Source organism: Papio anubis, chromosome Y (assembly GCF_008728515.1).
Source record: "Papio anubis isolate 15944 chromosome Y, Panubis1.0, whole genome shotgun sequence".
NCBI classification, from domain to species: Eukaryota; Metazoa; Chordata; class Mammalia; order Primates; family Cercopithecidae; genus Papio; species Papio anubis.
The window spans coordinates 411,305-433,699 of NC_044997.1; the positions used below are offsets into that span (position 1 = coordinate 411,305).

At 47.0% G+C, this 22,395-nt stretch overlaps 1 long non-coding RNA gene across 1 annotated transcript; it reads left to right on the top strand.

Moving 5' to 3' along the window:
• The first annotated feature begins 2,361 nt into the window (after nt 1–2,361).
• LOC116272349 lies at nt 2,362–21,156 on the top strand. Its single transcript, XR_004181060.1, has 3 exons — nt 2,362–3,080; nt 4,142–4,504; nt 20,426–21,156. It is a non-coding gene; the product is annotated as an uncharacterized LOC116272349 (long non-coding RNA).
• Nucleotides 21,157–22,395: the final 1,239 nt, after the last annotated feature.

Here is a 22,395-nt window from a genome sequence, read left to right on the forward strand (position 1 = left end):
GATCACTTGAGCCCAGGAGGTTGAGGTTGCAGTGAGCCGTGAAATCATACCACTGCACTCCAGCCTGGGAAACAGAATGAGACCCCGTCTAAAAAAAAAAAGTGTATATATGAGGTGCATTTGTATTGTAAATAGCATATATATGTATATATGCTAGATATGTATAGAGGAAATAGAATATATGCTTATATGAGAGGCGTTTGTATTGTAAATAGTGTATATACATGGGCCGGGGGTGGTGGCTCACGACTGTAATTCCAGTACTTTGGGAGGCTGAGGCAGGAGGATCACCTGAGGTCAGGAGTTCGAGACGGGTGGCAGGGGAGGGGGTTGGGATGGAGTGCCAGCTATGTAGGAGAGCTGAGAGCAGAATCACTTGAGCCACAAGGCGGAGGTTGCAGTGAGCTGAGATTGTGTCATTGCACTCCAGCCTGGGCGACAGAGTGGAATTCTGTCTAAAAAGAAAAAAAGAGTCACTGCTTTTAATTTTGGCTAAACATTCATAAGGCAGTCCCAGAAGTTGATATCATTTGTATTTGGTATGCCAAGACCACGTGAGCACACACCATTGTAAGTGAGAATCTTGTCTGATTTTATTTACGCATTTTGGTTAGTGATGTGGGGTCCTCTCTGTCCCCACCCAAATCTCAGGTTCTGCTCTGTGTCCCCACCCAAATCTCAGGTTTTGCTCTGTGTCCCCACCCAAATATTATCTCCTATTGTAATCCCCAGGTGTTGAAAAAGGGACTTGGTAGAAGGTGATTGAATCATATGAGAGATAATTTCTCCCATGCTGTTCTCATGATCGTGAGTTCTCACAAGATCGGATGGTTTAAATGTGTTTGGTCCGCTGAATGAGGTCGCTCACACCTGTAATCCCAGCACTTTTGGAGGCTGAGCCGGGTGGATCACCTAAGGTCAGGAGTTCGAGACCAGCCTGGCCAACGTGGCAAAACCTCATCTGTACTAAAAGCTACTAGAAAGTGCTGGGCATGGTGGTGGGCGCCTGTAATCCCAGCTACTCAGGAGGCTGAGGCAGGAGAATCACTTGAATCTGGGAGGTGGAGGTGGCAGTGACCTGAGATAGCACCACTGCACCCCAGCCTGGGTGACAGAACAAGACTCTGTCTCAAAATAATAATAATAATAATAAAAATAATAATAAAATGATAATAATAATAAAATGATATTAAAATGAGATCATGTCCTTTGCAGGGACATGGATGGAGCTGGAGGCCATTATCCTTAGCAAACTAACACACGATCAGAAAACTAAATAATACATGTTCTGTCTTATAAGTGGGAGTTAAATGATGTTAACAGTTGGACACAAAGAAAAAATTCAACAGATGCTGGGGGCTACTTGAGGGTGGAGGGTGGGAGGAGGGAGAGGAGGAGGAAAATTACCTATTAGGCGCAGATGCAAGCACCTCGGTGTTGAAATAATTGGTAGCAAAATCCCCCATGACGTGAATTTACCCGCCATAACATTCTCGCATTACCTCTGGAACCCTAAAAATAAAACTTAAAACATAAAAAATAAAAGACGCTAACTTGAAATGATGCAGTTTGAAGTTTATTAAAATCTTGAGGAGCGATCTCGAGCTCTCAAATGGGCAGGGTGATAGTTTTTATGTTATCGCGATATTTTAACCACAAAAAGAAAAGGTCCCGGTGGTGGCTCCGCCTGTAATCTAACACTGGGTGGCTGAGGTGGGGTGGGTGGGAGTTCCCGAGGGGACCAGCCTGTCCAACATGGTGAAAACCCGTCTCTACTAAAAATACAAGAAGTGGTGGTGTTGTGGTTGCATCCCTGTAATCCCAGCTACTCAGGAGGCTGAGGCAGGAGAATCACTTGAACCCTGGAGGCGGAGGCTGCAGTGAGCCAAGTCTGCACTATTGCACTCCAGCCTGGGCGACACAGTGAGACTCTGTCTAAAAAATTGTAGAAACAAGACAAGACTCACAAAATGGACAAGATGATGGCTGGGTCGGTGGCTCTCACCTGTAATCCAGCACTTTGGGAGAGCTGAGGCGAGTGGATCATGAGGTCGAGGAGTTCAAGACCAGCCCTGTGCAGATAGTTGAAACCCTGTATCTACTAAAAAAAATAATAATAAAATAAGCTGGATGTGGTGGCGAGAGCCTGCAATCCCAGCTACTTGAGGGAGAGCCTGTTGGGAGAATCACTTGAACCCCAGGAGGTGGAGGTTGCAGTGAGCCAAGATCGCACCACTGCACTCCAGCCTGGGTGACAGAGTGAGACTCTGTCTCCCCCCCTCCAAAAAAAAAAAAAAACAGGACAAGATGATCGTTTTTATGTTCTTATTATATTTACCTAATAAAAGTTTTGGAGGACAGGGTAAGCAATACTGTGGGGGAGGAGGGCGGCTTGCCAACCATTTCCTGACTCCTTCCTGTGCCATTTTTACCTAATCATTCAGCAGGCATCCTGCAGCCGCCGTGTTGAGATGGGCAGGCGGGATCGCAGGGCCGTTTACAGCTGCAACGAGGCGTTGGGGGCCACATCCTACCTTCCCGTGTTCTTCCCGTAAAAGGGGTCTTTTACCGTGATACCAGCCAGTTTCCTAGTCTTCTGATACTCCCGCCTTGTGGTACATGTGAAGAAACACCACATGGGGACCTGCTGGGGTAAACACCGCATGGGCACCTGCTCAGCTACCCCAGCCTGACACCCGGACCTTCACAGAAGCACCTGAGCTCTTGCACCTGAGCCTGCAGGGAAGGGTCCAGCCCAGAGCTCTGACTCCGACAGGCAACGTGTACCCAAATGCCCAGTCTGCACGGGGGATTTCAGCTTTGTGTGAAGGGAGAGGGATACCAGCAGGATGCCAGATGAGAAAGGCAACCTGTGAACCCAGCATAGCAGTAAAGTGGGTACGGCCGTGAACACCACCCACACGATAGGAAGCTCATTTTCCCCGGTTGAATGATCGATACGACGTGCCCTGCTTAACCAGAAAAAAAAGCAAGGCTCCATTCCATGTAATCCTTGCATCATGGTGCCAGACGTAGCCGTGGAAAAGTAAACTCCTTGATAAACTAATGAGAATTCAGAGGTGAGTTTACAGCTTATCCTGTTGGCTGGCTGTGCTGACATGAGTCTCACTCTGTCATTGGGCTGGGTACCCAATGGCGTGATCTCAGCTCACACAGCCTCCGCCTCCTGGGTTCAAGGGATTCTCCTGCCTCAACCTCCCCAGTAGCTGGGACACACAGGTGTGCACCACCGCGGCTCAGCCATTTTTGTATTTTTAGTAGAGACGGGGTTTGTGCTGGGATTACAGGTGTGAGTCACCGTGCCCGGCCATCTTTTTAATTAATTAATTAATTTTTAAAAATTTTTTTATTTTGAGACAGAGTCTTACTCTGTTGCCCAGGCTGGACAGCAGTGGTGCAATCTCGGCTCACTGCAACCTCTGCCTCTGGGGTTCAGGTACTAATCCTCCTGCCTCAGCCTCTCAAGTAGCTGGGATTACAGACACGTGCCACCACGCCTGGCTAATTTCTGTATTTTTAGTAGAGGTGGGGTTTCACCATGTTAGCCAGGATGGTCTTGATCTCTTGATCTCATGATCCACCGGCCTTGGCCTCCTAAAGTGCTGAGATGCAGTGAACCACAGCGTCTGGCCAATTTTTTTGAGATGGAGTCTCACTCTGTTGTCCAGGCTGGAGTGCAGTGGCATGATCTCGGCTCACTGCAACCTCTGCCTTCTGGGTTCAAGTGATCCTTCTGCCTCAGCCTCTCAAGTAGCTGGGATTACAGGCATGCCACACGCCTGGCCTAATTTTGTGTATTTCCTAGTAGAGGCGAGTTTCACCATGTTAACCAGGATGATCTTGATCTCTTGATCTCATGATCCACTGGCCTTGGCCTCCTAAAGTGCTGGGATTACAGGCGTGAGCCACCGCGCCTGGCCAATTTTTTTTTTTTTTTTGTTTTTGTTTGTTTTGAGATGGAATCTCACTCTGTCGCCCAGGCTGGAGTGCAGTGGCACAATCTCAGCTGACTGCAACCTCTGCCTTCTGGGTTCAAGCCATTCTCCTGCCTCAGCCTCCAGAGTAGCTGGGACCACAGGCACATACTACCTCTCCCGGTTAATTTTTGTGTCTTTTTTAGAGACAGGGCCTTGCTTCGTCACCCAGGCTCATCTCGAACTCCTGACCTCGTGATCCACCCGCCTCGGCCTCCCAAAGTGCTGGGATGACAGGCGTGAGCCACCGCGCCCGGCCTTCCAACTTGTTTTCTAACCTCACCCTAGAGTGACGAATGCATTCATAGGATGACTCAGGATCCACACATGCATGCTCCATTTCCTTCATCTGTAAAACAGACACAAGCATTTCACTGGGAGGAGCTACACACCCAGTCATCGCTGCCTCTGAGCTTGGTGAAAATCGGATCGCGGCAGTCACGCAAAGTCAGGTGATGGAGAAGGACGGCCGTGCAATTGCTGAAAAACCCCAAATCCAGGAGCACCGGGTGAGAATTTCTCTTCGTTTTCCAATTGCCTCTCCTTGGGGAAGCCATAAAAATATGTTGCCTCAGGGCGAGGCTGGTGGCTCCATGCCTGCCATCCCAGCACTTTGGAGGCAGTAGTGGGATCAGAGGTCAGGAGATGGAGACCATCCTGGCCCCAGCATGGGTGAAACCCCGTCTCTACTAAATATACAAAAAGTTAGCAGTGAGTGGTGGCGCCTGTAGTCCCAGCTATAGGGCGCAGGCCAGGAGAATGGTGTGAACCAGGGCGAGGTCGCTGCCACTGCACTCCAGCCTGGGCAACAAGCCGGAACTCTATCTCAAGAAACAACAACAACAACAACAAAAACGTGTCACTTTGGGGTCAAGCTCTGGAATCTCCGGCAAAGAGCTATGTCTGAGGATTACAACAAGAAACTGCCAGAGTGGGATATACAGGGAGGGACTAGGGTGAGAGGTGAGGGCTGTCAATGCACCATGATGCTGCAAACTTGAGGGATTTTAAGAGCTGGTAGCAACTTGTGACTGATCATGTGATGTAACATTTATTTTATTTTATTTTATTTTATTTTATTTTATTTTATGAGACAGGGTTTCATCATGTTGCCCAGGCTGGTCTCGAACTCCTGACCTCAAGTGATCCACCCACCTCGGCTTCCCAAAGTGCTGGGATTACAGACATGAGGCGCTGTGCCCGAACCTCATGCAATATTTAGAAATATATCAAAGGCCAAGCCTTGGTGACTCCATGTAATTCCAGCACTTTGGGGCGAGTGGAAGTAGGATCACTGGGGATTTGAAGTTGAGATAGCCCTGTCTGTGAGATACTATGTCTCTACTAAAATAAATTAGCCGGGCATGGTGGGCATGCCCCATAATCCTAACTACTCGGGAGGCTGAGGCAGGAGGAATCACTTGAACCCGGGAGGGAGGTTGAGAGTGAGCGAGATAACACTACGCTCAGCTGAGCAGCAAACCAGCTTTCTATCTCAAAAACAAACAAACAAACAAACAAATAAATAAATAAAATAGCAGACAAATGAGAGCCAAAAATGCCACGAGGGAAACAAAACCACTCTGCTCCCTGTGTTGAATAGGGAGGCCGGGACTGAAATGCAGTGGTAATTAAACATGGCTTAAATTGGTCACTTGGTCAGAGAAGCAGGACACACATGCCAATCCTATCCATTAAAATGATATAAGCAAAAATGAAAGTTTGAGAGTATTTCGGTAAGCATGCTTTCATTCAAGCCAGGAAAGTAGAATGACTCCCTAAAAAGTCTGGTTTTGATAAAAATAAATATTTAAAAGTTAAAGCAATGCTCTGAATCGTCATATACCTGTGTTTCCTTGTTGTAATATTTTCCCAACTATTTTAATGTTCTGGAAAAAAATAACCCTATGTTTTACTTCAGGCTCCAAAAGGAATTATCAGAGCACTGCTGGAATCCTGTGTTTGTTCACAATATTGATTTGTTCATGGTTGTTTCTTTGAATTAATTTTGCTTTTAAAATATTGAGTGAATTTGATTTTATAATATGAGTTATAGGGGTTATGGATGGAGGGTGACTGAATGGATGGGTGGATGGATAGATGGGCTATTGGATAGAGGGTGGACAAATGGATGGATGAGTGGATTAGTGGTTGGGTAGATGGATGGATGGATAGATGGATTAATATGGATACAGAATAGATGGATGGATGAATGGATGGATGGTTGCGTGGGTGGTTAAATGGGTGGAGTTGTGGGCTGGAGAATTGGATAGATGTTGGATAGAATAGAGTTGTCGTTAGGGTAGATGAATTAGATGATGGAATAGTGAATAGGTAGGTGAAGTAGGTTAATGGATGGATGGGTCGGTGGTAGGCTAAGTGGGTGCGAGGGTGGATAGATCAAAGAATGAATGAACAGACAGATGGATGGATATATGGATATATCGCTTAATGGATGAAGGGTTGGCTGGATGGCTGGCTGGATGGCTGAATAGGTGGATGGATATATGGGTTAATGAATAGAGGATGAATGAATGGATTAATGAATAGATGGGTTAATGGATGAAGGGTTGGCTGACTGAATGGATGGATGGCTGGATAGGTGGATGGATATATGGGTTAATGAATAGGATGAATGAATGGATGAATGAATGGGTGGGTTAAAGGATGAAGGGTTGGCTGGTTGGCTGACTGGATGATTGGATAGGTGGATTGTACATGGGTTAATGAATAGAGGATGAATGAATGGATTAATGAGTGGATGCGTTAATGGATGAAGGATTGGCTGGCTGGCTGACTGGATAACTGGATAGGTGGATTGATACATGGGTTGATGAATAGATGAATGAATGGTTAAATGAATGGATGGGCTAATGGATGAAGGGTTGGCTGACTGAATGGCTGGCTGGCTGGATAGGTGTATGGATATATGGGTTAATGAATAGAGGATGAATGAATGGATTAATGAATGGATGGGTTAATGGATGAAGGGTTGGCTGGCTGGCTGGCTGGATAGGTGGATGGATACATGGGTTAATGAATAGACGATGAATGAATGGATTAATGAATGGTTGGGTTAATGGATGGAAAGATTGGTTGGCTGGCTGGCTGGATAGGTGGATGGATACATGGGTTAATCAATAGAGGATAAATTAATGGATTAATGAAGAGATGGGTAAGTAGAAAGTGGGTGGGTTGATAGCTGGGTTAATAATCGGAGGGTGGATAGAGGATGGATAGATAGATACACGGATAGATGGTTTAACGGATGGAGGGTGGATGGATGGGTGGATGGATGGATGTAGGGATGGATGAGTGGGTAGATGGATACATGAATGGGTGGACGGATGAATAGATTGACAGACTGATGACTGGCTGAATGGGTGGATGGTTGCATAGATGCATGAACAGATGAACTGACCGATGGAAGCATGGATGCATGGATGGATGGGTGGATGGATGGATGGATGGATATGATAAAGGCGGGAGAACTAAGATCTCTCATATTGGATTCCAGTTTAGTGATCTGGTCCCCGGGATTCTCAATCTTTGCAAAACCCTCCACCTCCTACCTCAGGGTGCAGCTCTAGGAGAAGAGTCCCCATGTTTGAGGGTCAGGCCTTTGATCACTGACCTCACAGTACTAGGCCCTGCCTAGGAGTCTCTCGATGGAAGACCCCACTCCTTCGAGGCATCTTGATAAGAACCACAGTCCTGGGTCTCTCTCTTTCTCATCTGCCCCTAGGACCTTCCAAATGATTCGTTCCCTGCATGGCCTGCTCTGCATAGGGTGGCTTGCCCTGTCCTGGCATCGTACACACTTTTCTGAATTATACCTCAATTACTCTAAGGAGAAAAGGGAAGGCCGTTGCATGAGAAGCAATGCAAGGAAGTCATTTTCCTCAAGGAGGAGGCCCACTCCCGTGTCTTCGTTTTGTATCTTTATTTCCTGTTTGAGGCTTCCGTTTTATCTGATCTTTACAACGTCTGTTTTTCTGGTCTTTACGTGGGCGATAACGTGCTGATGTGCAGTGGTATAGCTCCTTGAAATATCATTGTCAGATCAACATTTAATAAATTCCTGGAAACTGCATCCCACACCACAAAGCAGCATTTTCTCAGCAGGCTATGTTTTCAATGAAATTTTCTGCCCAATCACTTAGTATCAACCTCACCAGTTATCACAGATAAACCTGAGTGGTAGCCTCTGCTACTTCTTGTGGAAGGTATTTGATTCTTATGATGTTGTGAATGAGGCTGGACTCGGACTTCTCCTTTTTTGCTTGTGGCCAAGGGATGGCAGACAGGAGAGAGAAGTCATCCAGCCACTTGCAGTGATGGATGAATAGATTGATAGGTAGATTTGCGAATGGCTGAATGGGGAATGTATAGATAGATGGGTGGATGAATGAATAGATGGGTGGGTAAGTGGATGGATGGGTGGGTAAATGGATGGATGGATGGGTGAATGGATGGATGGGTGGGTGCATCAATGGATGGATGGGTGAATAAATGGATGAGTGACTGGATGGATGGATGGATGGATAGATAGATGGGTGGGTGAATGGATGGATGGATGGGCACATTAATGGATGGATGAGTGAATAAACGGATGAGTAACTGAATGGATGGATGAATGGATAGATGGGTGGGTGAATGGATGGATGGGTGGTATATTAATGGATGGATGGGTAAATAAATAGATGGGTGACTGGATGGATGGATGGATGAATGGATGGATAAGTGGGTGGGTGAATGGATGGATGGGCAGGTACATTAATGGATGGATGCGTTAATAAATGGATGGGTGACTAGATGGATGGATGGGGGCGTGAATGGATGGGTGGATAAGTAGATGGATGAATAGATTGACAGGTAGATTGGTGACTGACTGAATGGGGAATGTATAGATAGATGGATGGATAAATAGGTGGATGGATTGGTGGATGAATGGATGGATAGATGAGTGGGTAAATGGATGGATGGGTGGGTAGATGGATGGATGGATGGATGGATGGATGGATGGATGGATGGATGCATGGGTAGATGAATGGATGGGTGGATGGGTGGATAAATGGATGAACAGATTGATGACTGGCTAAATGGGTATGTGGGTGGATAGATGAATAGAGTGATGGATGGATGGATGGATGGATGGATGGATGGATGGATGAACGGATGAGTGGATGGGTGGACAAATGGATGAACAGGTCCAACTTAGGTTGATAGCGGGCTGAATAAGAGTGGGTGGTGGATATGAATGAATGAGTGAATAAGTGAGCAGACACATGAGTAGGGCATATCCAAGTGCATCTGCAGTGATGGGATGGCTTGTCTCTCCTGTCTACCACCCTAGGACTCTGTATCTCCAAATGAAAGCCCCATGCTTGGTTCTAAGATCTTTGTTTGATTAAGGCCAATGCTTTTTCTTTTTTTTTTTTTAACTTGTTTCCACAATCTCCAGTTACTCACCATAATAGGTTGAATCTCGTCCCCCCAAAAGATATATCTCATCCTATCCCCTGTTGAATGAGAACTTATTTGGAAATGGGGTCTTTGCAGATGTGATTAAGTGAAGGGTCTTGAGATGAGATCATCCTGGAGTAGGGTGGGCCCTAAATCCAGTGAAACGTGTCCTTCTAAGAGACAGAGGAGGACACACAGACACAGAGGAGAGGGCCACATGGAGACGGAGGCAGAGACTGGAGTGATGCGGCCACAAGCTCAGGTACTCCTGGAGTCCCCAGGAGCTGGGAGAGGCAGGAAGGATCCTCCCCTAGAGCCTCCAGAGGGAGCCCGATCCTGCCCACACCTTGATCTCAGACTTCTGGTCTCCAGAACTGTGAGATAAATCACGTCTGTTGTCCTAAACCCTTGAGTTTTAGGTAAATTGTTAGGGCGGCCCCAGAGCAATCACGTACCCGTGAAATGCATAATTCTATATTTCTGCAGTCCCCACCAATTCCCTTCACTTTGGTCACCAGCTGCACATTCAAATTCAGGGGTCCCGGGAAGCACTCTGTTTTCAGAACAGGTGGCTAAAACTTATAGGCTCCCAGTGACCACCTTTAGGGTGAATAATTGCCTAGAATGACTCACAAGAAGTCAGGAAAACACTGTGTTTGTGATTAAAGTCTTATTATACCGAATAGATATAAATTAAAATCAGCCAAGCTGGGCGCAGCAGCTCATGACTGTAATCCCAACACTTTGGAAGGTCGAGGTGGGAGGATCGCTTGAGCCTAGGAGTTTGAGACCAGCCTGGCCAACAGAGCGAGATCTCATCTCTCCAAAAAAAAAAAAAAAATTAGCCAGGGATGGTGGTGCACGTCTGTCATCCCAGCTACTCAGGAGGCTGAGTTGGGAAGACTGCTTGAGCCCCAGAGGTTGAGGCTGTAGTGAGCTGTGATTGCATCCCTGTACTCCAGCCTGGGTAACAGAGTGAGACCCTGGCTCAAAAATCAATCAATCAATCAATTAAATGATATCTGGAAAAAAAGAGATGCATAAAACAGAGACCCTGCCTTAAAGTCAATCAATTAATTCATTTAATTAAAAAATATTAGCCAAGAAAAGTGAAGTATGAGACAGTAAGACTCTGCTACAAAATTAATTATATTAAATAAGGTCAGCCAAGAAAAAAGATGCCTAAGACAGAGTGAGACCCTGTTCAAAATCAATCGATCAATCAATATCAGCCAAGAAAAGAGATGCCTAAGACAGAGTGAGATCTTACCTCACAATCAATGAATTGAGTTAAATAATATCAGTCAAGAAAAGAAATGGATAAGAGAGTGAGACCCTACAGTATCGTCGTGGGACTGGAAGCCTGACAGTGAAAGAAGTAGGTGAGAGTGAGACTTCCTCAAATCATCCGGAAATCAGGTTGACTTCAGACAATGGTGTGAACTGGAAGAGAAACAGGACAAGGGAGAGCAGGACATAAAATCTGGGATCCGTCGTTGGTGAGTTTAGGGTGGGCGTGTTGAAAGAAATGGGACTGAGAGGCGGGGACTGCTTCAGAATCAATCAGTAAATCATTCAAATCAATTGAGACAGTAGTCAAACCAAGAAGAAGCGGGTTCAAGGGGAGGGGCATTGCCCAAAATCTGATCAATCGAACAGACAGATTGACGATGGGTCAGAGAGAAATGGGTTCAGAGAGTGGGGACCCTTGAAGATCGTCGGCTGAACAGTGAACAAGCTAACCATCAAACTTAGAAAAGAAATAGATAAGAGAGTGAGACTCTACTCAAAATCAATCAATGAATTAATTAATTAAATAATATCAGCCAAGAAAAGAGATGCTTGAAACGGAGACTCTATCTCAAAATCTATCAATCGATTAATTAAATTAAATAATATCAGCCAGGAAACAATATATGAGAGTGAGACCCTGCCTCAAAAGCAATCATCGATTAATATCAGCCAAGAAAAGAGATGCGTAAGACAGCATGACAGTGTGCCTCAGAATCAATCAATTAATTAAAGTAAATAATATCAGCCAAGAAAAGAGATGTATGAGAGACTGAGACCCTGCTGAAAACCAACCAATTAATTAAATAAATAATACCAGCCAAATAAAGAGATGTGTGAAACAGAGACCCTACCTCAAAATCAATCCATCAATCAATTGATAAGTTAAATAATTTCAGCCAAGAAAAGAGATATATGAGAGACTGAGACCCTGCTGAAAACCAACCAATTAATTAAATAAATAATACCAGCCAAATAAAGAGACGTGTAAAACAGAGACCCTACCTCAAAATCAATCAATCAATTAAATAATACCAGGTGAGAAAAGAGATGTATGAGACAGTGAGACCCCTGCTTGAAACCAATCAATTATTAAATTAAAAATAATATCCGTCAAGGAAAGAGATGCATAAAACAGAGACCCTACCTCAAAATCAATCCATCCATCAATTAATGAAGTTAAATAATATCAGCCAAGAAAAGAGATGCCTAAGACACAGGGAGTGAAAGTCAATGAATTAATTAATTTAATTCAGTAATATCCGCCAAGCAAAGAGATGTAGAAGACAGAGTCAAGGAGGAACCGAGACCCACAGCTTCCATTGTCCTCTCCCGAAGGACTCGTGGGTTCTGTTCCCTCCTCTTGGCATCAATGTGTGATGACAGAGGTCAAGTCGTGCCCACCAAGAAGCCTTATCAGCCTTAGCAAGTGTCTGGAGTTTTACCCGGGTCCCCACCACTTTCTGCCTCTGGCACTGAGCTTTACTCTCAGCCTCTGGAGAGTTGAAACTGATACTGCCTTCCCAAAGGCAGCACGTGAAATTACCTTGCTGGACCCTCCAGGGCAAAGCCGCTGGTGATTTATCTGACTAATTTCTGTATTTTTTTTTTCTTTTTTTTAGAGATGGAGTCTTGCTATGTTGCCTAGGCTGGTCCTAAATTCCTGGGCTCCAGCAATCCTTCTAAGAAAAGAGGGTGAGCATCTATTTTGAGATAGTTTACTCTTTTTTTCTTTTTGAGACAGGGTCCAGCTCTGTTGCCCAGGCTGGAGTGCAGTGGCAAAATCGTAGTTCACTGCAGGCTGGAACTCCTGGGCTCAAGCGATCCTCATGCCTCCACCTCCTGAGTAGCTGAGACTACCGGCATGTGCCACCACGCCCAGCTCATATTTTCCTTTTTCTTCTTTTGTAGAGATGGGGGGGGTCTCACCATGTTGCCCACGCTGGCCTTGAACTTCTGGCCTCAAGTAATCCTCCCGCCTCGGGCTCCCAATATCAGCCAAGAAAAGAAATGGATAAGAGAGTGAGACCCTACTCAAAATCAATCAATCAATTAATTAAGTAATATCAGCCAAGAAAAGAAGTGCTGGGATTACAGGCGTGAGACACTGCACCTGGCCAAGGGCATGCTGATGTTTTCACTGCACAAAAGCAAAGCATAAATGGCTTCAGCTGATGATAACCGCTTTGCAGGGAAATGCAAAACGCTGATATATATAAAAAAAATGACTTGGGCTAGGGTGTGGTCTGCTGAGGAGGACAGAGAAGGGATGTGAAGCAGGGGACCGATGAGAGCTTGTGGAAGGAAGGTGAAGCTGAAGGGAGGCTGGGCTCTCGGGGCAGGGCCGAAAGTGCTTGCTGCATTTTTCAGGGGACAGTTTGCAGAAATCTTCCGTGCTGTAGAAGGATGGAATGGCCGTGCATCTAGAGGAGTCTCTGAGTCATACAGGAGCTGGTTGCGTCCAGGTAGAGCCTGTGGTTGCGTTGTGCGAGTTAAAAATCTGTTTTTATCTGTCACTTCCTCTGGCCTGCACAGCCTCTCACGCAATGGTGGAGAGAATTACCCCCATTTCCCAGAGTGGAATGTTTGTTTCCTGAGTGTCCTCTGGTTCAAAGACGGACTCTGCATTTTTAGCGTCATTTGTTGTTGCTCTGGGCAAACGGGTCGAGTATCCTCACGCCTTCAAATCTCCTCTGTGACTTTTGGACGGTATTCCTTAAATCTCCATCTTTCTTCCAACATTTAGCAAGCTGAGGGCTGGAATTTTCTGGAAATTTCAGGTTGTCTTCTGAAATCGCCACCATCGGGGGCTGACATGTTCCCCCAGTCCTGGAAACCAGGAGTCTGAGATCAAGGTGTGTCAGGGAGGTGCTCCCTCCAGAGGCTCTAGGGGAGGCTCCTTCCTGCTTCTCTCACCTCCTGGGGGCTCCGGGCATCCCCGGGCTTGTGGCCACATCACTCCAGTGTCTGCCTCCGTCTCCACGTGGCCTCCTCCGCTGTGTCTGCGTCTCTTCTTCCCCGTGATAAGAACACCTGTCATTGCATTTTGGACCTATCCTAATCCAGGCAGATCTGATCTTCAGATGGTTAACAAATGAATTCTGCAAAGACCTGTTTCAAAATAAGGTCTCACTCCAGCTTCTGGCCTTTAGGATGTGGACAGCTCTATCTGAGGGCCACTGTTCACTACACTATAATTAAATTCAGTTTTTTTCCAGAGGCTCTAGGAGAGGATCCTTCCTGTCTCTTCCAGCTCCCGGGGGCTCCAGGCACCCCTGAGCTTGTGGCCGCATCACTCCAGTCCCTGCCTCCGTCTCCACGTGGCCTCCTCCTCTGTGTCTGTGCCTCTGTGTCTCCTGTTCTGTCTCTTAAGAGGACACCTGTCATTGCATTTCAGGTCCACCTTATTCTGAAAAGGCTGTACTGTTTTGTTTTGTTGTGTTTTGTTTGTTTTTGAGATAGAGTCTCTCTCTGTCGCCAGGCTGGAGTGCAGTAGTGCGATCTTGGCTCACTGCAACCTCTGCCTTCTGCGTTCAAGCGATTATCCTGCCTCAGCCTCTCAAGTAGCTGCGACTACAGGCAGGGACCACCACGCCCAGCTAATTGTTGTATTTTTAGTAGAGACGGTTTTGCCGTGTTGGCCAGGAAGGTCTCCATCTCTTGACCTCGCAATCCGCCCACCTCGGCCTCCCAAAGTGCTGGGATTATGGGCATGAGCCACCACGCAAAGGTGAAAAGTCTGTACTTCTAAATGAGTTTAGTGGTGAACGAGAATTTTAGGAAGACCCTGCTCAACTCCCTGCAGTTGGTCTGTCGAGAACCTGATTTGTGACCGGGCACAGTGGCTCGCGCCTGTAATCCCAGCACTGTGGGACGCTGAGGCAGGTGCATCACGAGGTCAGGAGTTCAAGACCAGCCTGGCCAAGATGGTGAAACCCCATCTCTACTAAAAATACAAAAAAATTAGCTGGGCGTGGTGGCGGGCGCTTGTAGTCCCAGCTACTCCGGAGGCTGAGGCAGAGAACTGCTTAAGCCTGGGGGTGTGGAGGTTGTAGTGAGCCGAGATCCCGCCACTGCACTCCAGCCTGGACAACAGAGTGAGACTCCGTCTCAAAACAAAACAAACAAAAGAACCTGATTTGTATGTGCCGTATTGTTTCTGGAAGACAAGTGCCTTTCAAAGCAGCCCGTGGGAAGGGAGCGTGGCCATCATGGTGACAATGTCCAAGACAACTGGCCCCTCTGTCCTCTGCAGAACCCACTCTTCTAGGCACTAAGGAGCAGACCCACAGCCCTGTCTAGTCTCTTTTTTTTTTTTTTTTGTGACAGAGTTTCCCTCTTGTTGCCCAGGCTGGAGCGCAGTGGCTCAATCTCGGCTCAACGCAACCTCTGCCTCCCAGGTTTGCTATGGATTCTCCTGCCCTAGCCTCCTGAGCTGGGATTATAGCCATCCACTACCACGCCCGCTAATTTGTATTTTAGTAGAGATGTTTCACTATGCTATTGGCTGGTCCTGAACTCCTGACTTCAGGTGATCCGCCTCCCACCTCGGGCTTCCTAAAGTGTTGAGATTACAGGCGTGAGCCACTGCCTGGCTGTTTTGTCTCTTTCTTTTTTTTTGAGGCAGAGTCTTGCTCTCACTTCAGGCTGGAGGTAGTGGCATGATCTCGCTCACTGCAAGCTCCTCCCGGTTCACTTATTCTCCTCTGCCTCTAGCCTCCTCCCAGTAGCTGGGATCACAGGTGCCCCGCCACCACGCCTCCCGCTAATTTTTTGTATTTTTTAGTAGAGATAGGAGCCTCACCAAGCAGCTAGATGGTCTTGATCTCCTGGGACTCGTGGATCCATCTGCCTTTGGATCTCCTGGAAGTACATTTATTTGCTACCGTGGCTCCTCGGGCTTTCGTTTTAATTTTTGAGATGGAGTCCTGCCTGTCACCCAGTCTGCAGTGCAATGGTGTGATCTCAGCTCACTGCAACCTCTGCCTCCTGGCTCAAATCGATTCTCCTGTCTTAGCCTCTGTGTAGTAGTTAGACGAGGCATGCACACACTCATGCCCAGCTTAATTTTTATTATTTTGTGTGTGTATGTTTTATAGAGACAGGGTTTCACCATGTTGCCAGGCTGGTCCTCTCAAACTCCTGACCTCAACTGATCCTACTGCCTCGCCTCCCAAAGTGCTGGGATTGCAGGCACACCACTACGCCTGGCTAATTTTGTATTTTAGTAGACACGGGTTTCAAGTGTTGCCCAGGCTGGTCTCTTATACCTCTATTCCTAGGTGGTCCACTCCTGCCTCAGCCTCCCAAAGTGATGGAATGAGGTGTGAGCCACTACTGAGGTAGCCATCTCATTTTTTTTCTGAGATGGGGTCTCAACAAAGCTGCTCCAGGACAGGAGTGCAGTGCTACGATCACGGCTCACTACAGTCTTGACCTCCCAGGTCTCCAGCAATCCCCCTACTCAGCCTCCCCAAGTAGCTGGGACTCACACACATGCCACTACATCAGGCTAATTTTTGTACAGCTGTAGAGACAGGGTCTGGCTTGCTGCCTCCAGGCTGGTCTTGGAACTCCTGACCTCATGGGATCTCAAGATGGCCTCTAGGCACGTCCCAAAGTGCTGGGATTACAGGTGCATCACCAAGCTAATTTTGTATTTTTAGTAGAGACGAGCTTTGCTATGCTGCCTAGGCTGGCCTTGAACTTCTGATCCTGGAAGGGATCCGGGCTGGGCTCCCTAAAGGCCCCAAAGTGCTGGATGAGCAGGGTGTGAGCCTACCACTACCAAGTTAATTTTTGTATTTTTTAGTAGAGACAGCTTCTGCTGGTATAAGCCCAGGGCTGGTCTGAACTTCTGACCTCTGGGAGGGATCCGGGCTTAGCCTCAGCCTCCTGTGCTGGGATTTCAGGTGTGGAGCCACGCCTAGTTAATTTTTGCATTTTTAGTAGAGAGACGAGCTTTTTGCTATGTTGCCCAGGCTGGTCTCTGAAACTGCTGACTCACGTGATCCTACTCTCTAACACCAAAAGGATTGTATTTATAGGTGTGTGAGCCACTACGCCCTGGTTACCCTTTGTATTTTAGTGAGATGGGGGTTTCACCATGCTGCTCCAGGCTGGTCTCGAACTGCTGACCCTACGTGATCCGGCTCCAGCCTCGGCTTCTAATACCAAAGTGATTTCACTTTTGCAGGTGGAGCCACCACGCCTGGTTGGTTTTGCATTTCCTTAGTGGAGACAGGGGTTTCCACCATGCTGCCTGTGGCTGGTCTCGAACTGCTGACCTCACGGATCCGGGCCTCGGGCCATTCCTACCAAAGTGATTGCATTTATAGGCGTGAGCCACCACACCCGGCCCTTCCTGTCCAGTGTATATCTCCCACTGTTTGGTTCTGTGTGATCCTGGGCAGCTCACCCGGACCGTGTTCTCCTCTCTGGACCCAACCCACGCCCATCCATCGCCTGGACTCTATGCTTCTGGACATTGCAACTGTGCAAACACTCTCTGTCCATTTAAAGGAAGAAGAAGCAGAGGTTCAGAGTGGTTGAGTCACTTACCCACAAACAGTGGAGGAGGCATCTCTACCCACGTCCCATCTTTCATCAGATCTTCCAGGGATGAGCCATGTAGCCTGAGGCTCTCTGTTGAGAAAGATGCAGTCACAGTGTATCTTATAGGGTGTGCCCATAATTAATAGGACAGGTGTCCTCATGAGAAGAGGAGAAGAGGCTGGGTGCGATGGCTCAAGTCTGTAACCCCAGCACTTTGGGAGGCCGAGGCGGGTGGATCACGAGGTCAAGAAATCGAGACCATCCTGGCCAACATGGTGAAACCCCGTCTCTACTAAAAATACAAAAATTAGGCCAGTATGGTAGCACCACGCAGGACTAATTTTTGCATTTTTAGTAGAGATGGGGTTTCCTCACGTTGGCCAGGCTGGTCTTGAACTCCTGACCTCAGGTGATCCGCCCACCTCGGCCTCCCAAATTGTTGGGATTAGAGGGGTGAGCCACTGCGCCCAGCCTAGTTTTACTTTTCGTCTTTTTAGAGACAGAGTCTACCTCTGTCACCCAGTCTACAGTGCAATGGTGTGATCACAGCTCACTGCAGCCTTAAACTCCTGGGCTCAAGTAATCTTCCCACCTCAGCCTCCCAAGTAGCTGGGACCACAGGCACACGCCACCATGCCTGGCTAGTTTTAAATTTTTTTTTAGAAGTGGGGTCTCACTATGTTGTCCAGGCTGGTCTTGAACTCTTGGGCTTTTTCTATGTTAGCCTCCAAAAGTGCCGGTATTACATGCATGAGACAATCCAGACTTACTTTCTTTTTTTGAGATGGAGTCTCGCTCTGTCGCCCAGGCTGGAGTGCAATGGGGTGATCTCCGCTCACTGCAACCTCTGCCTCCCGGGTTCACGCCATTCTCCTGCCTCGGCCTGCTGAGTAGCTGGGATTACAGGCACCCGCCACCACGCCCGGCTAATTTTTGTATTTTTAGTAGAGACGGGGTTTCACCGTGTTAGCCAGGATGGTCTCCATCTCCTGACCTTGTGATCCGCCCGCCTCGGCCTCCCAAAGTGCTGGGATGACAGGCGTGAGCCACCGCGCCCGGCCCCAGACCTTCTTTTAAGGTACTCACCTGATTAGGTCAGGTCCACCTAGAATACGCTCCTGTTTGATTAACTGGAAGTCAGTTGACTAGAGACCTTAACTGCATCTGGAAAGTTCCGGCACCTTTGCCATAGCATCATGGGACTGATATCTCAGACTATTTTTATTTGCCTTTCATGCTCAGTTCGGGGAAATTATACAGACTGGGTACACAGGAAGAAATCATGGCTATCTCCCTATGACAAAGAATTACAGCTGCAGGGGTCTCACTACGTTGTCCAGCCGTAGGAGGCCAAGCATTTTCCTTCAACATTTTCCAAATTATGATAATCATCCTTTGGTGCTTGCTGGTTCTGAAGGAGTGACTATCTCCTTCTGAATTCGCTTTGTGAAATACCTTCAGGGAGCTAGCTGAGCGGCAAAGCGGTTTCCGAATTTCACAGCTCCCCCGGGAAACACACACCAATGGTATGTAAAGCAGCAGCTGCAAGAAGAATTTTAAAGAGAACCCCAAACGCTTTCGTGTCCCTAAGAAGAAGGAGACTGGACATGAAGGCAGCAAAGGGATGTGTCTCACTGAGAAGCCTGCTTGGGTTCACAGAATGGTCCCCGTCCTGGGCACCGTGGTGTGTTTGGTCAAGTTGAGACTCATAATCATATTAATATTAGCCTTTAGGGACATCATGAACTCGCGCCTGGTCGCAGATGTTGAGTCGCCACGGTTCATATTTCGACCATCATCATTTACCACTCATTCCGTAACCATCCGTCCATCATCATCACATCATCGACACCATCATTCATTATGTTTATCGCCAGTCATCATCATCACATCATCATTTCATTGCATCATCGTCATCGGATCATCATCATCATGTTCATCATCATCGTCATCCGGATCATCATCGCATCATCATTATAACCATCCGGATCATCATCATCATCATCATTCCATATCGACCATCCGTTGTATCATCATCATCATCGACCATCATCATTTTCATTATGTTTATCGCCGGTCATCGTCATCATCATCATCATTTCATCCCCGTCATGCATCATCCATCATCATCATTTTCATTCATTCGACCATCGTCATCATCATCATCATCATTCATCGGTTTCATGTTGTCATGGTCATCATCATCATCATCGTGCATCATCATCGATAAATAGATCATCATCATCATCATCATCATCATTAATCCTGATCATCATCATCATCATCATCATTAATCATCTTTGTTAAATCATTTCGCGTCATCGTCGTCGGGAGATATCGTTCGATCACGGTTATCGTCATCATCGTCGTTCATCGTTTTCCGTTCAAATCTGAGATCCATCCACATCGTTCGTCATCTTTCATCGTTCACGTTCGTTCCGTTATAAATCGTTCATCGTTCGTCGCTTCTCTCCATCCACCTCCCCTCCATTCCTCCTTCCATCCCCTCCCCTCCTTCCTTCCTTCCCTCCTTCCCTCCTTCCCCTACCTTCCTTCCTTCCCTCCTTCCTCCTTCTTTTCTCCCCTCCCTCCCTCCCTTCTTTCAGATCGTCTTCCTCTTGTCCACCAGGCTTCCATTCATGCCAGCCAGCTCCTGCAACCTCCGCCTCCCAGGTTCACGCCGTTCTCCTGCTCAGCCCCTCCAGTAGCTGGGACTACTGGCTCCAGCCACCATGCTCGGCCTAATTTTGTATTTTTACTTGCACTGAACAGACGAGTTTCACCATGTTGGCCACGCTGGTCTCAAACTGCTGACCCCAGGTGATCCACCCGCCTCGGCCTCCCAAAGTGCTGGAATGACAGGCATGAGCCACCGTGCCCGGCCTAAACCGCAGACTTTCATGTGTCACGGTCCTGGAGGCTGAGAGTCCAAGATCGATGCGTGGGAGGTTCAGGACCTGGTGAGGACCTGCTTCCTGGTTCACTGACGGTTCCTTCTGGCTGGGTCCTCACATGGTGGAAAGGGCGAGGGAGCCCTGTGGGGCCTGTCTTCGAAGAGCACAAATCCCACTCATGCCCTAACCACCTCCTAAACACCCCACCCTCTAATATTCTTGCAGTGGGTGAGGACAGCAGCCATTTCTCTTACTGTCTCCTGCCTCTGAAGAGGAGGAGGAAGTAAAAGCTGAAAAACAGGAATGAAGTCAGTGGCAAGACCAGCCGGGTGCCACGGATGACCAGGCCTGAGGTTAAAAGATTAACCCCCCACTCGAACCCCATGTGCTCTGCATCTATCACCACCCTTTTACTTGGAACCCCTTAGAGTTGTAAGCCCTTCAAAGGCCCAGGAACTCTGTCTTCGAGGAGCTCGGCTCTTAAGACTCGAGTCTGCCGACGCTCCCGGCCAAATAATAAAACCTCTTCCTTCTTTAATCCAGTGTCTGAGGAGTTTTGTCTGCGGCTCGTCCTGCTACACAGGAACTGAGTTTGCACTTGAGTTTTAGAAGGGACAGAAACATGGGAGGTATAGCAACCCTCTCACACAGGCTGGTCCCTCTGAAGCCTGCCTGGGTTCACAGAATGGTCCCCCTTCCTGGGGCCCCTGCTGTGTTCCTTTGTCGCCTGCTGACCTTGAGAAAGGCAAGATTCCTATTCTGATGCTCTGACCCTGGATTTCCACTTTGGGGACTTGTGGCATATTTCGGACGTCGGAAGCACGTACGTCTCACATGGAGCCTGGCATACTTAATAAACAACAAATTATAATAAATAAATGAATAATGCGTCATAAATTATCATTATTTATTTACGTACTGGAGACAGAGTCTCGCTCTTGTCACCCAGGCTGGAGTGCAGTGGTGTGATCTCGGCTCACTGCAAGCTCCGCCTCCCAGGTTCATGCCATTCTCCTGCCTCAGCCTCCCTAGTAGCTGGGACTATAGGTGCCCGCCACCCCCCTACTAGTTTTTTTTTTTTTTGTATTTTTAGTGGAGATGGGGTTTCGCCATGTTAGCCAGGATGGTCTCCATCTCCTGACCTCATCATTCGCCCGTCTCGGCCTCCCAAAGTGCTGGGATTACTGGCGTGAGCCACTGCACTTGGCCTCATTTATTATTTTATAGTTACATTATAAATTGTCATTTATTATTTCATAATTACATTATAAATGATCATTTCATAATTACATTAAATATTGTCAGTTATTTCATAATTACAATATAATCATTATTTCATAATGACATTATAAATTAATTTTATGATTATATTATACATTAGCATTTATTTCATAATTACATTAGATTATCATTTATTTTTAAATTACATGATAAATTATCATTTATTATTTCATAATTACATACATTATTTTATAATTACAAATTATCATTTGTTTCATAATCACAATACAAATTATCTTAATTTCATAATACCATTGAAAGTTGTCATTTATTATTTCATAATTACATTATGTAATGGTATGCGTTAATAACTATTAATAATACAATTAATAATTAACAATTCAATTAATAATTAACTAGCAATGTATAATATGTAATTCTATAATTACGTCATCGAATATGATATCTAAGTTATACATAAATTATATTATTCAAGTATATTACACACAATTTGTAAGTATGGTATAGAATCCCGTTACAGAATTATATTATTTTTATATAATATAAATATATTATTATATTTCAGAATTTTATTATAGATATTTGACTCTATAATTGGAATTTAGACCCCACACCGACCCCCTCTTCCTGTTTGGCTGAAGGGCGATGGCCGCAGACCCTGGCCGAGGGACGTCCCCTGGTTACCCGCAAGCAGGTGGCCACATGGGGGGGGGGGGCGGGGGAGACTGTCCTGGCGCACGCGCAGTGCAAAAGGCCGGGCCCCCGGAAGTCCCGCCTTCCAGGGCGGGGCCAGGACCAGGAGGAGAAACCCGGTGTCGCCGCGCGGCCGCTTCCGCGAGCCCTCGCGCCGGAAACGGAAATGCGTCACAGAGGGCGGGCGGCGACGGCGGTGGCGGCGTCGGAGGCGCCTCCAGGGGACGGTGGCGGCGCCGGGTGGTGAGGCCGCGCCTGTC